This window comes from Borostomias antarcticus, assembly GCF_949987555.1.
Source record: "Borostomias antarcticus genome assembly, chromosome: 16".
NCBI lineage: Eukaryota > Metazoa > Chordata > Actinopteri > Stomiiformes > Stomiidae > Borostomias > Borostomias antarcticus.
Genome location: NC_140249.1, coordinates 24,609,892 through 24,623,310, shown reverse-complemented (window position 1 = coordinate 24,623,310; position 13,419 = coordinate 24,609,892).

Here is a 13,419-nt window from a genome sequence, read left to right as displayed (position 1 = left end):
AAGCACTCTATTCTCTATCAACTAACCGTTCAGATGACCCAAGCACTCTATTCTCTATCTACTAACCGTTCAGATGACCCAAGCACTCTATTCTCTATCAACTAACCGTTCAGATGACCCAAGCACTCTATTCTCTATCAGCTAACCGTTCAGATGACCCAAGCACTCTATTCTCTATCAGCTAACCGTTCAGATGACCCAAGCACTCTATTCTCTATCTACTAACCGTTCAGATGACCCAAGCACTCTATTCTCTATCAACTAACCGTTCAGATGACCCAAGCACTCTATTCTCTATCAGCTAACCGTTCAGATGACCCAAGCACTCTATTCTCTATCAGCTAACCGTTCAGATGACCCAAGCACTCTATTCTCTATCTACTAACCGTTCAGATGACCCAAGCACTCTATTCTCTATCAGCTAACCGTTCAGATGACCCAAGCACTCTATTCTCTATCAACTAACCGTTCAGATGACCCAAGCACTCTATTCTCTTTCAACCAACCATTCAGATGACCCAAGCACTCTATTCTCTATCTACTAACCGTTCAGATGACCCAAGCACTCTATTCTCTATCAACTAACCGTTCAGATGACCCAAGCACTCTATTCTCTATCTACTAACCGTTCAGATGACCCAAGCACTCTATTCTCTATCAACTAACCGTTCAGATGACCCAAGCACTCTATTCTCTATCAACTAACTGGTGTTTATATCAACAGTTGATCTTCCTGGTTTGTTGATAGTTCGAGGTTGTGTAGCTCGTTCTGAAGCTCACGATCTATTGTATTTTATTTATTTTTTACTCGGTGACTTTTACTCGCAAATGAGGGCTTGGATCCTCTGGTGTTGTTGTGATGCTTTACAGAGCGTTAGGGCACAACCCACGCTAGAGCGCAGCCTCATGAGGCCACGCCCCCTTAAGGGCATCACAGTTTTCACTAGCCCCCAAAAAATGCCGCGCTGCTTAAATTGCGTGATGTGGTTCCTGAGGGAACCCTGAGAAGAGACGGTTCCTCTGTTCTTCTTCTCGTCACTGAGGCAACCCTGAGAAGAGACGGTTCCTCTGTTCTTCTTCTCGTCAGCCGGTCGCTCAGTGGTTCGTGACGGTGATGCCTCTGACAGTTTTGCCATCATGTAATTTCCCTTTGAGCGTTGTTGGATCTCTCAGAGGACATCCCCTCTCCTCAGAATGCTCCCTGGGTTGATCTCTCAGAGGACATCCCCTCTCCTCAGAATGCTCCCTGGGTTGATCTCTCAGAGGACATCCCCTCTCCTCAGAATGCTCCCTGGGTTGATCTCTCAGAGGACATCCCCTCTCCTCAGAATGCTCCCTGGGTTGATCTCTCAGAATGCTCCCTGGGTTGATCTCTCAGAGGACATCCCCTCTCCTCAGAATGCTCCCTGGGTTGATCTCTCAGAGGACATCCCCTCTCCTCAGAATGCTCCCTGGGTTGATCTCTCAGAATGCTCCCTGGGTTGATCTCTCAGAATGCTCCCTGGGTTGATCTCTCAGAGGACATCCCCTTTCCCCAGAATGCTCCCTGGGTTGTTCACACACACAACCGGACGCTCCAGGGTTAAAGACCAAGGCCATCAGACCATTACACAGCCAGCATCTTTATCTAATTACTCATGTAACTATTTATCTGCTCCCGGGTGCTGGGTGGAATACACACACACTTGCTCGCATGAGTGCACACACACACACACACACACACACACACGCACGCACGCACGCACACACACACACACACACACACACACACACACACACACACACACAGTCCAGACACTGCTTCATTAACCTTCATTAGGCGGGAACAGAGTGTGTTGGGTTAATGCATCTGAATTCATCTCCAAATGAGGACTGATTTGAGGAACATGTGTGTGTGTGTGTGTGTGTGTGTGTTTGTGTGTGTGTGTGTGTGTGTGTTTATGGGTGCCTTCAATGTGACTGTCATTGCATTTAATAGTACATACAGGGAACATAGCACTATAGATTATGGATGTAATTTGAATCTCAATCAGTGGCTCATCTACAGCATGTTTGTACATCAGAGGAATGGCCGGCCTATCGGAGGCCAAGGTTGCAGCTCTATAACAGCTTCCTCCGGCCACCCACCCTCGCACCAGCTGTGTTCTCACTGCAGCACGGATCAGACTGCTCAATTGTATTCCTGTGTAAAATGTATTGGATTAGAGAGTTTTCTCCTCACTATAACCAGCCATGAACACAACGCTAAGATGGCCACTTAGTTCTTCCCTTCCCAGACGCCTGACACAAAGCCAGGAGGAATGTGCAGCCTTCAACGAACGCTCTCCAAAATAAACAGCTGTGCTGTTGGACACCATGACAATCCAGAGCAAATCCCTGCATCTGTTCAAATTCAACATGAAACGTGTTGTAGCCGTGTGTCGGGACATGGTGAGGTCACTGGGGACATGGTGAGGTCACTGGGGACATGGTGAGGTCACTGGGGACATGGTGAGGTCACTGGGGACATGGTGAGGTCACTGGGGACATGGTGAGGTCACTGGGGACATGGTGAGGTCACTGGGGACATGGTGAGGTCACTGGGGACATGGTGAGGTCACTGGGGACATGGTGAGGTCACTGGGGACATGGTGAGGTCACTGGGGACATGGTGAGGTCACTGGGGACATGGTAAGGTCACTGGGGACATGGTGAGGTCACTGGGGACATGGTGAGGTCACTGGGGACATGGTGAGGTCACTGGGGACATGGTGAGGTCACTGAGACACAGAGCTATCTCTCCTCTGAATGGTCCTTTCTCACCGAGCAGATCTGCACTCTCTGACGACAGCTGGCAGCTCAGACACACGACTAGCAGCAATCTCACTACCAGCATTCAACGTCAGAAGCACGGCCATCTCTGACTGGATAGAATGATTCCAGGGAACAAACGCTTTGTGAATGTGTTCATTCTGCTTGTACTGGCTGGCTGAGCATCAGAGGCGCTTCCCACGGTTCAGGAACACAGCTGTGTTACTGGAAGAGAAGCAGAACTAAGTGTTCCCTCGAACACGCCTTCCGTATTCTGTCTCTCAGCTGTCCCACTGAGTTTTAATCAAATAAATTAAAATAAAAAATAATGAATAAATCACTTCCAGAAGTAACAAGCTGTTTCAGCAAGAAAACTCCTGCAGTGATAACAGCATGCAGGGAAGATCTGTATAGGAGGACATTAGTATTCAAATGGGATCTATCTAAGGTCCAGTGCATTGGCCCTGAAGTTAATACCACTAATATATTGGAAATGAAAGATGTGAAAAACCCTTTTAAACTATTGAATTGAGGAACTGAATAAAATCTTCAGATTGTTTCAGGAAGAGGCTGTTCCACCACCATCATTTGATCTCAAGATTCAATCGCAGACACCCTTGGATATTTAATCTATAAAGTGAAATCCCTTTGATTAACGTTTCTCTTTTATGTACAGTACGTTTCTGTCTCCAGCGGTAGGAAATTCTCAAGGTTGTTTTGTGAAGTTTTTACAGGAACGTAAAACATTTTTACAGGAAAGACTTCATCCCTCAAATCCTTATTGTTTGAAGCTGAGAGAAGCCGATCTCACGGTGTCACACTCACTAGCAAAGCATGGGGTGACCAGGACCCGACCCAGACTGGACAGGACACGAGGACAGGACCATGGACACAAGGACAGGACCATGGACACAGGGACAGGACCATGGACACAAGGACAGAACCATGGACACAAGGACAGGACCATGGACACAAGGACAGGACCATGGACACAAGGACAGAACCATGGACACAAGGACAGAACCATGGACACGAGGACAGGACCATGGACACAAGGATAGGACCATGGACACAGGGACAGGACCATGGACACAAGGACAGGACCATGGACACGAGGACAGGACCATGGACACAAGGATAGGACCATGGACACAGGGACAGGACCATGGACACAAGGACAAGACCATGGTATCCCACCAAAGGATAAACACACACACATTAGCCATAGAAGAGTAGTCGTGCTGTCTGCAGGCTTACAGACTAGCAATTAACGACAAGTGCATCTTCCGTCACGCATCTTCAGACACTCCTAACTAACCCATCAAACATGACCTGTTCAGCTCCCTTGCTTCTCCAGCAGTCTGTCTCTCTGAGATGAAAACATGTGATTATAGTCAAAACAATGACTGATGGTCACTGCACCACTGTAGCTAAAGTACATGTTGTTTCCCTGTGTCATTAAATATGAGAGAGAACTGTACACAGAGACTGTGACCACAAACACATTCATATACACACAAACATGATCCTGCATACACACGAGAGAGAGAGAGAGAGAGATAGAGAGAGAGAGAGAGAGAGAGATAGAGAGAGAGAGAGAGGTGCGTCATTCATATACACACAAACATGATCCTGCATACACATGAGAGAGAGAGATAGAGAGAGAGAGAGAGAGAGAGAGAGAGATGCGTCATTCATATACACACAAACATGATCCTGCATACACATTAGATAGAGAGAGAGAGAGAGATAGAGGGAGAGAAAGATAGAGATAGAGAGAGAGAAATAGAGGGAGAGAGAGATAGAGAGAGGGAGAGATAGAGAGAGAAATAGAGGGAGAGAGAGATAGAGAGAGATAGAGAGAGATAGATAGAGAGGGGGGAGAGATAGAGAGAGAAATAGAGGGAGAGAGAGATAGAGAGAGATAGAGAGAGAGAGATAGATAGAGAGGGGGAGAGAGAGAGATATATAGGGAGAGATAGAGAGAGAGAGAGAGAGAGAGAGAGATAGAGAGAGATAGATAGAGGGGGGGAGAGAGAGAGAGATATAGGGAGAGAGATAGAGAGAGAGAGACATACACAGACAGAACAGACAGAGTGTATTCTCTCTGTCAGGGTAAAGGTGTGGTCCAGCAGGCTGTGAGCCCATCCTGGCGCTCTGCCATCAGGCTTGATAACGCAGGTCATTAGCTCACATCCCCTCCTGTCCCCTGCTCCCACACTGAGCACACGCTACTACGACCCCGTGACCCGGCCTTAAGTAACGCACAGCTACGACCCCGCGACCCTGCCCTAAGTATCGCACAGCTGACTGGGTCTACGCTGGCGCAGGCTGGGCATTGCCCGGATAGTTAGTTCCGTCGGGCAGTGGAAGGCGGGACATGTCCAGCGAAAAGTAGATTGGTCATAAGTCAAGTCACTCCATTGTTACGTTACGGCACACGAGTATACCAGAGTTCAGTTCTTAGGTGCGTTAACGTTCAACGTGCAGTTACAGTATACAGTACAATGAGTAGAAAAGTAGATTTTTAAATAATAAAAAAGCATATAGGTATATAAGTCATGTACAGTCCACATGGACATTATCGACATATGATAGGCTACGTTGAACATAATAGGCATAGCAGTGTGGTATATTAATACACTATATCCAGATGGTATGACTGCACACTATGAACATATCAACGCAATATGGACATACTGTAATAGACATGGTATATTAATACACTATATAAACAGATGGTCGGACGCTTCCGCTCATCGATGCTCAGATGGGGTTTGGTGTCCCGTGCGGTGTGAGTGTGGCGCCGAGGAACAAACCGCAGACCGCGTCATCCAGGACTGTCCGATTTATCAGACACCCAACGGAATGCGTGGCCTGACAGTTTTGGATGACGAAACGGTGACATGGCTCCTGGAGGTGTGCCGGATATAAAGCCCGGGTGACCCCTCACCCAGGCTCGGGGGGGTAAAAGGATAGCCCCTCACCCAGGCTAGGGGTGGTAAAAGGATAGCCCCTCACCCAGGCTTGGGGGGGTAAAAGGATAGCCCCTCACTCAGGCTCGGGGGGGTAAAAGGATAGCCCCTCGGCCCCGAGCCTGGGGGGTGAGGACAATAACTACTATTCTAAACAAAGAAGAAGAAGAAGAAGAAGAAGAAGAGGAAGAAGAAGAAGAACAGATGGCATATACAGTACAACCCAGGTACGACATATTATGGACATATGGTACATTTAAGCCGTACCTGTACTGTGCGTGGTCTGGGGACTAGGCCTGTGATAGGGTGTCCATGTGAAGCGAGGGTCTCGGGACTAGGCCTGTGATAGGGTGTCCATGTGAAGCGAGGGTCTCGGGACTAGGCCTGTGATAGGGTGTCCATGTGAAGCGAGGGTCTCGGGACTAGGCCTGTGATAGGGTGTCCATGTGAAGCGAGGGTCTCGGGACTAGGCCTGTGATAGGGTGTCCATGTGAAGCGAGGGTCTCGGGACTAGGCCTGTGATAGGGTGTCCATGTGAAGCGAGGGTCTCGGGACTAGGCCTGTGATAGGGTGTCCATGTGAAGCGAGGGTCTGGGGACTAGGCCTGTGATAGGGTGTCCATGTGAAGCGAGGGAGAGGCCTCTCTGTTAAGGTGGAGTGAGCTTGGGTTGTACTACTGCGATGACAGCCAATCAAAGACAAGCGGGGTTGACCTGATCTGAACTGTTGCCACTGACAGACTCTGTGGCTGATTCTCAGTTGGACTGGTTTGCTGAGATCAGTGTTGCCAACTTGGCGACGTGGTCTGTGTATCTGGCCACTTTCCAGACCCCCTTGGCAACTTAATTAGTGAAAAGCGACCAGCGACCAATCCAGCGAGTTTTTCTGCTCATTTGGGGAATGACTGTTGACAGAGTTGTGCAGAAGCATCTAGCAGATCCCGTTCTGAGGTTCAGTTACAGCCCAGCTCACGAGAGCAGAGTACAGCGAGGGGCTTGTTATGCCTCCCCGTCGGGCACGCCCCCGTCAGCCTCGTTCCGGCGCCTCATCCCTGCCGGATTGAGCGGGCCGGGTCTCTGCTCTGCTAGCTGCTCAGGTGTTGGCGATTATCATCAGCCCAGCTGCTTCCAATCACCATCAGGACAGCCACCTATATAACGCTGCTGCCGACAGAGACCCGACGCTTGAACGTAATAAGCTGTACGGTTAGTTCTGGCTCCCGTATTTTCTCCTCGTATACATCTCCTTGCATTCTCCTCGAGTTACCGTGTTTTTGTGTTCTTCCTGGCTGAGTTTTTCCCCGTCATTTTGTGTCACCCTCCAGCTCCCTCCGACCCCCTGTGCCTCCTGGACCCGTTCCCTCTCCTGTGTCTCCTGGACCCGTTCCCTCTCCTGTGCCTCCTGGACCCGTTCCCTCTCCTGTGTCTCCTGGACCCGTTCCCTCTCCTGTGTCTCCTGGACCCGCTCCCTCCTGTGTCTCCTGAACCCGTTCCCACCCGGACCTCGTATTTTTTGCCCCCTTGTTTTTTCCCTTCTTGGACTGATCTCCCTGGCTTGACCTCTGGACTACCCTCGATTACCCCCTTGGATCACGGACGTTGCTCTTTAGATTAGATACCTTAACTATTAAATCCTGGTTATATCATCTCCTGGCCTCTGTCTCTGTTCTCTGGGTTCCACCACATTTGGCCTCTCCTATTAGGGGTGTGCGTAACAGTACGTTCAAGCCAACATGAGCCAAGGTGGTTCCCCGGGAACAGGGGCAGGGGTCCTCCCTCTGGTAGTCGATTTACGCAGAGGGATAACTAGCCATGCGGCGCAGCTCACCAGTCTGCAGGCCGAGCTCCAGAAAGCCTTCCCCACGGTCCAAAGCCAGATAGCCGTTCTGGAGGACACCACCCGAGCCACCGTCGGGTCTGTAAACAGCCTCGAGGCAAAGGTGGACGCCTTGTCCGGGGCTCTTGCCTCCATCCAGCGTTCTCTGGACGTCATCGCCGCTGGCAGCAGACCATTCATACCAGGGCAAATGGCTAATCCCTCGGTCGATCCTGCAAACCCCGTTTTGCCCATTCCTACAGTCGCTCGCTCGGAGCCCAGTTTAGTGAGTCCTGCTCCGTTTCATGGTGATTTTAACCAGTGTCGGGGTTTCCTAACCCAGTGCGAATTAATGTTTACGCACCAGCCGTCCAAATACTCCTCCGATGGGGCCAAGATAGCGTTTATTATGTCCCTACTAGCCGACAAGGCTCTCAATTGGGCCATAGCCGCGGTCGGGGGCAGTACATCCTACTCCACGGACTACTCCCTTTTTAAAACTGAGTTCCGGTTCGTGTTCGACCACCCCCAGGACGGGCAGGACGTAGCCAGCCGCTTGCTAGCCATATCCCAGGGTTCGCGCTCAGTAGCGGAGTATATGGTCGAGTTTCGTACTCTAGCCACGGAGACTGGCTGGAATGACGGAGCTCTCCTCAATATTTTTTATAAGGGATTAACCGACTCCATCAAAGACCTTTTGGTGCGCGATGATCCCGGAACCCTAAACGACCTCATCACATTGGCCCTTAGGATGGATGCACGCCTCCAGGTACGACGAACCGACCGGGCTCAGCGAGCTGTCACGCGCCCCGCTCCTCGTCACGCAGGAACAACCCCGCCCCCATCTCAGTCCACGCTGCCTCCTCTCGCGGCTACATCCGGGTCTGGAGAACCGATGGAGATCGGCCGCTCTCGGCTCTCGCGGGAGGAGCGAGACCGGAGGCTTAACAACCAACAATGCCTGTACTGCGGTAAAGAGGGGCACTTCATCCGTGCGTGTCCCATCCGGCCAAAAGATTCAGCTCACTAGTAGGGGGCATACTGGTGAGCAAAGCCTCTTTTTCTCAGCTCCAGGTCACTCCTAGCCGCCTTTTCCCTGCTACCCTCACCTGGGGCAAGGACACCCTTTCTGTCAGCGCTCTAATAGACTCAGGGGCAGATGGTTGTCTTATAGATGAAAACTTAGCCCGCCAGGCGGGCATCCCTTTAGTTCCCCTAGACCGACCCATCATGCCCAGGGCCATAGATGGTCATTCCCTAGGAACCATATCTCACACCACTGATCTGATCTCACTCACCCTCTCTGGGAATCACACTGAAGATATTCGTTTTTTTGTTCTTCAGGCCCCCACAACGCCCCTGGTGCTGGGAAGACCCTGGCTTGAGAAGCATGAACCCCACATCTCCTGGGCTTCAGGCCAGATCCTAGGCTGGAGGGCTACATGCTACGCCTCCTGTCTTCGCTCCGCCCTGTCTCCCTCTAGCGACCCCAAGCCTAGACTAACCCCTCCAGACCTCACTGGAATTCCCTCCACCTACCACGACCTGGCCCAGGTGTTCAGTAAAGACGAGGCGCTCTCTCTGCCACCCCATCGCCCGTATGACTGCCCTATAGACCTCCTTCCTGGGGCCACCCTGCCTAAAGGACGGTTATACAACCTCTCACTCCCGGAGAAAGAGGCAATGAGGAATTACATCACGGAGTCCCTAAACTCGGGTATAATCAAGCCCTCCTCCTCTCCTCTCGCGGCAGGGTTTTTCTTTGTGTCTAAAAAGGACGGCGGGCTTAGGCCCTGCATTGATTTCCGGGCTCTCAATGACATTTCTGTTAAGAACAGATACCCCCTTCCACTCATTAGCTCCACCTTCGAACCCCTCACCCATGCCAAGGTGTTCACTAAGCTGGACCTCCGCAATGCCTACCATCTCGTCCGTATCAGGGAGGGGGACGAGTGGAAGACCGCTTTTAATACTCACCTTGGCCATTTCGAATACCTTGTGATGCCTTTTGGCCTATCCAATGCTCCTGCCATATTCCAGGCCCTGGTTAATGATGTCCTACGAGATATGTTAAACATTTTTGTTGTGGTATATTTAGATGATATCCTTATTTTTTCGCGGTCCATGGAGGAGCACCACCAGCACGTCCGTCTTGTCCTGCAAAGACTCCTAGAGAACAGGCTGTACGTGAAGGGAGAGAAGTGTGTGTTCCACACCAGCTCTGTCACCTACCTGGGCAATGTGGTGGAGGACGGACAGATGCGCGCAGACCCAGCCAAGGTCAAAGCCGTCGTGGAATGGCCACAACCCACGGACCGGACCCAACTGAGGCGCTTCTTGGGGTTCGCGGGCTTTGTGAGGCGGTTCATCAAGGGGTTCAGCCAGGTCGCAGCGCCACTCACCGCGCTTACTTCCACCTCGCGGCCTTTCTGCTGGAACCCTGCTGCTGAGGCTGCCTTCGCCCAACTCAAGCATCTGTTCTCTACCGCTCCAGTGCTGATCCACCCCGACCCTGAGAGACAGTTCATTGTGGAGGTAGACGCCTCGGACACTGGTATCGGGGGTGTCCTCTCTCAGCGGTCTGGGGAGGACCAGAGAATACACCCGTGCGCCTACTTCTCCCGGCGCTACGAACCTGCGGCTAAGAACTACGACGTGGGCAATAAGGAGCTTCTGGCGGTTCACGAGGCCCTGAGGGAGTGGAGACACTGGCTTGAGGGAGCCAACCTGCCGTTTTTGGTGTGGTCGGACCACAAGAACCTAGCCTACCTTGGGTCAGCCAAAAGGCTCAACTCCCGACAAGCCCGCTGGGCTCTCTTTTTTAGCCGTTTTAACTTCACGCTAACCTACCGTCCAGGCTCCAAAAACATCAGAGCTGATGCTCTCTCCCGCCAGTTTCCCAGGGAGGATTCGGATGTCTCGGAGGGTGGGGATACCATCCTGTCCCCTTCCCAGGTGGTGGGTGTCGTAACCTGGGGCATCGAGGCAGTCGTGAAACAGGCGCAGCGGGCTGAACCGGACCCGGGAACCGGACCACGTAACCGTCTGTTTGTTCCCACAGCTGTCCGGGCAAGGGTGTTGGAGTGGGGTCACTCCAGTCGTTTTGCGTGCCACCCCGGCGAGCGGCGGACTGCAGAATTCGTCGGTAGGAGGTTCTGGTGGCCTACTCTCAGGGGCGACACCAAGGAGTTTGTTGCCGCCTGCACCATTTGCGCCCGGAGTAAGGCCTCCCATCGGCCTCCTGCAGGTCTCCTGCAGCCTCTCCCGGTACCCAGTCGACCGTGGTCCCATATAGCTCTGGACTTTGTCACTGGGCTCCCAGTCTCCCAGGGGTGCGACACTATTCTGACCATCGTGGACCGTTTCTCCAAGGCGGTCCACTTTGTTCCCCTCCCTAAGCTGCCCACAGCGGCCGAAACTGCAGACCTCCTGACCCTCCACGTCGTCCGCCTCCACGGGATCCCCTCGGATGTGGTTTCAGATCGGGGCCCCCAGTTTGTCTCTAAAGTCTGGCAGGCTTTCTGCAGGGGCATTGGGGCTACCGCCAGCCTCACCTCCGGATACCACCCGCAGTCTAACGGGCAGGCTGAGCGTGCCAACCAGGCTCTGGAAGCCGCCCTCCGCTGTGTCACCGCCAACAACCCATCCTCCTGGGCGAAGTACCTGCCGTGGGTGGAGTACTCCCTGAACTCCATGGAGAGCGCCGCCACCGGTATGTCCCCGTTTCAGTGTTCACTTGGATACCAACCCCCTCTGTTTCCCCAACAGGAGCTGGAGGTGGCGGTCCCAACCACCAGGGCCCATCTCCGCCGGTGCCGGAACGTCTGGAGGACCGCCAGGGCTGCGCTGCTCCGTGCCACCGAGCGCGCCCGGCGGAGCGCTAACCGGCGGAGGGTGCCGGCCCCTGACTACCAGCCTGGTCAGAGGGTTTGGCTGTTGGCCCGGGACCTGCCCCTCCAGACCTCCCGAACCTCCACCCGGAAACTAAACCCCCGTTACGTCGGTCCCTATCCGGTGGACCGCATCATCAACCCCACGGCGGTACGTTTGGTTCTTCCTCCCTCTCTCAAGATCCACCCCGTGTTCCATGTCTCCCAGCTGAAACCTGTGGCCACCAGCTCTTTGTCTCCCCCCAGCCCGGCTCCGCCGCCGCCTCGTATCCTGGCTGATGGGGACCCTGTGTGGCCAGTTCGCAGGCTGCTTGAGGTCCGCCGCCGGGGTCGCGGATTTCAGTACCTCGTGGACTGGGTGGGCTACGGGCCCGAGGACCGGAGTTGGGTGCCGGCGTCCTACCTCGCCGACCCGTCCTTGTTGGACGATTTCTACCGGGCCAACCCTGGGGCCCCGGGTCCGTCGTCCGGTGCCTCCCCTGAGGGGAGGGGTACTGTTATGCCTCCCCGTCGGGCACGCCCCCGTCAGCCTCGTTCCGGCGCCTCATCCCTGCCGGATTGAGCGGGCCGGGTCTCTGCTCTGCTAGCTGCTCAGGTGTTGGCGATTATCATCAGCCCAGCTGCTTCCAATCACCATCAGGACAGCCACCTATATAACGCTGCTGCCGACAGAGACCCGACGCTTGAACGTAATAAGCTGTACGGTTAGTTCTGGCTCCCGTATTTTCTCCTCGTATACATCTCCTTGCATTCTCCTCGAGTTACCGTGTTTTTGTGTTCTTCCTGGCTGAGTTTTTCCCCGTCATTTTGTGTCACCCTCCAGCTCCCTCCGACCCCCTACCCGCTCCCTCCTGTGTCTCCTGAACCCGTTCCCACCCGGACCTCGTATTTTTTGCCCCCTTGTTTTTTCCCTTCTTGGACTGATCTCCCTGGCTTGACCTCTGGACTACCCTCGATTACCCCCTTGGATCACGGACGTTGCTCTTTAGATTAGATACCTTAACTATTAAATCCTGGTTATATCATCTCCTGGCCTCTGTCTCTGTTCTCTGGGTTCCACCACATTTGGCCTCTCCTATTAGGGGTGTGCGTAACAAAGTGAAGAGATACATTTTTAGCTTTCTTTTAAAAGTACAGGTGCATCTCAGAAAATTAGAATATTGTGGAAAGTTCATTGTTTTCCGTAATTTAATTCAAAAAGTAAAACTTTTATATATATTATAGATTCATTACACATGTAGTGAAATATCTCAAGGCTGATTGCCTCCATGCCATGCTCATGTTGATGCAGTAAGCATGCGAGACAGGAGAGGGGGGTGAGACAGGAGAGGGGGGTGAGAGGGGGGTGAGACAGGAGAGGGGGGTGAGGGGGTGAGACAGGAGAGGGGGGTGAGACAGGAGAGGGGGGTGAGAGGGGGGTGAGACAGGAGAGGGGGGTGAGACAGGAGAGGGGGTAGAGAGGGGGTGAGACAGGAGAGGGGGGTGAGAGGGGGTGAGACAGGAGAGGGGGGTGAGACAGGAGAGGGGGGTGAGAGGGAGAGGGATGGGTTGAGACAGGAGAGGGGGGTGAGAGGGAGAGAGACGGGGGTGAGACAGGACAGGAGGTGAGAGGGGGGTGAGACAGGACAGGAGGTGAGGGAGGGGAGTGAGATGGGAGGGGGGGGCCGGAGAGGGGCGTGAGACAGGAGAGGGAGATGAAAGGGGAGGGGGTGAGACAGGAGAGGGAGAGGGTGAGACAGGAGAGGGGAGGGGGGCAGGAGAGGGAGGGGAAGGGGGTGAGACAGGACAGGGGGTGAGGTGAGAGGGGAGGAGGGTGAGACAGGACAGGGGTGAGATGATAGGGGAGGAGGGTGAGACAGGAGAGGGAGAGGGTGAGACAGGAGAGGGGAGGGGGGCAGGAGAGGGAGGGGAAGGGGGTGAGACAGGACAGGGGGTGAGGTGAGAGGGGA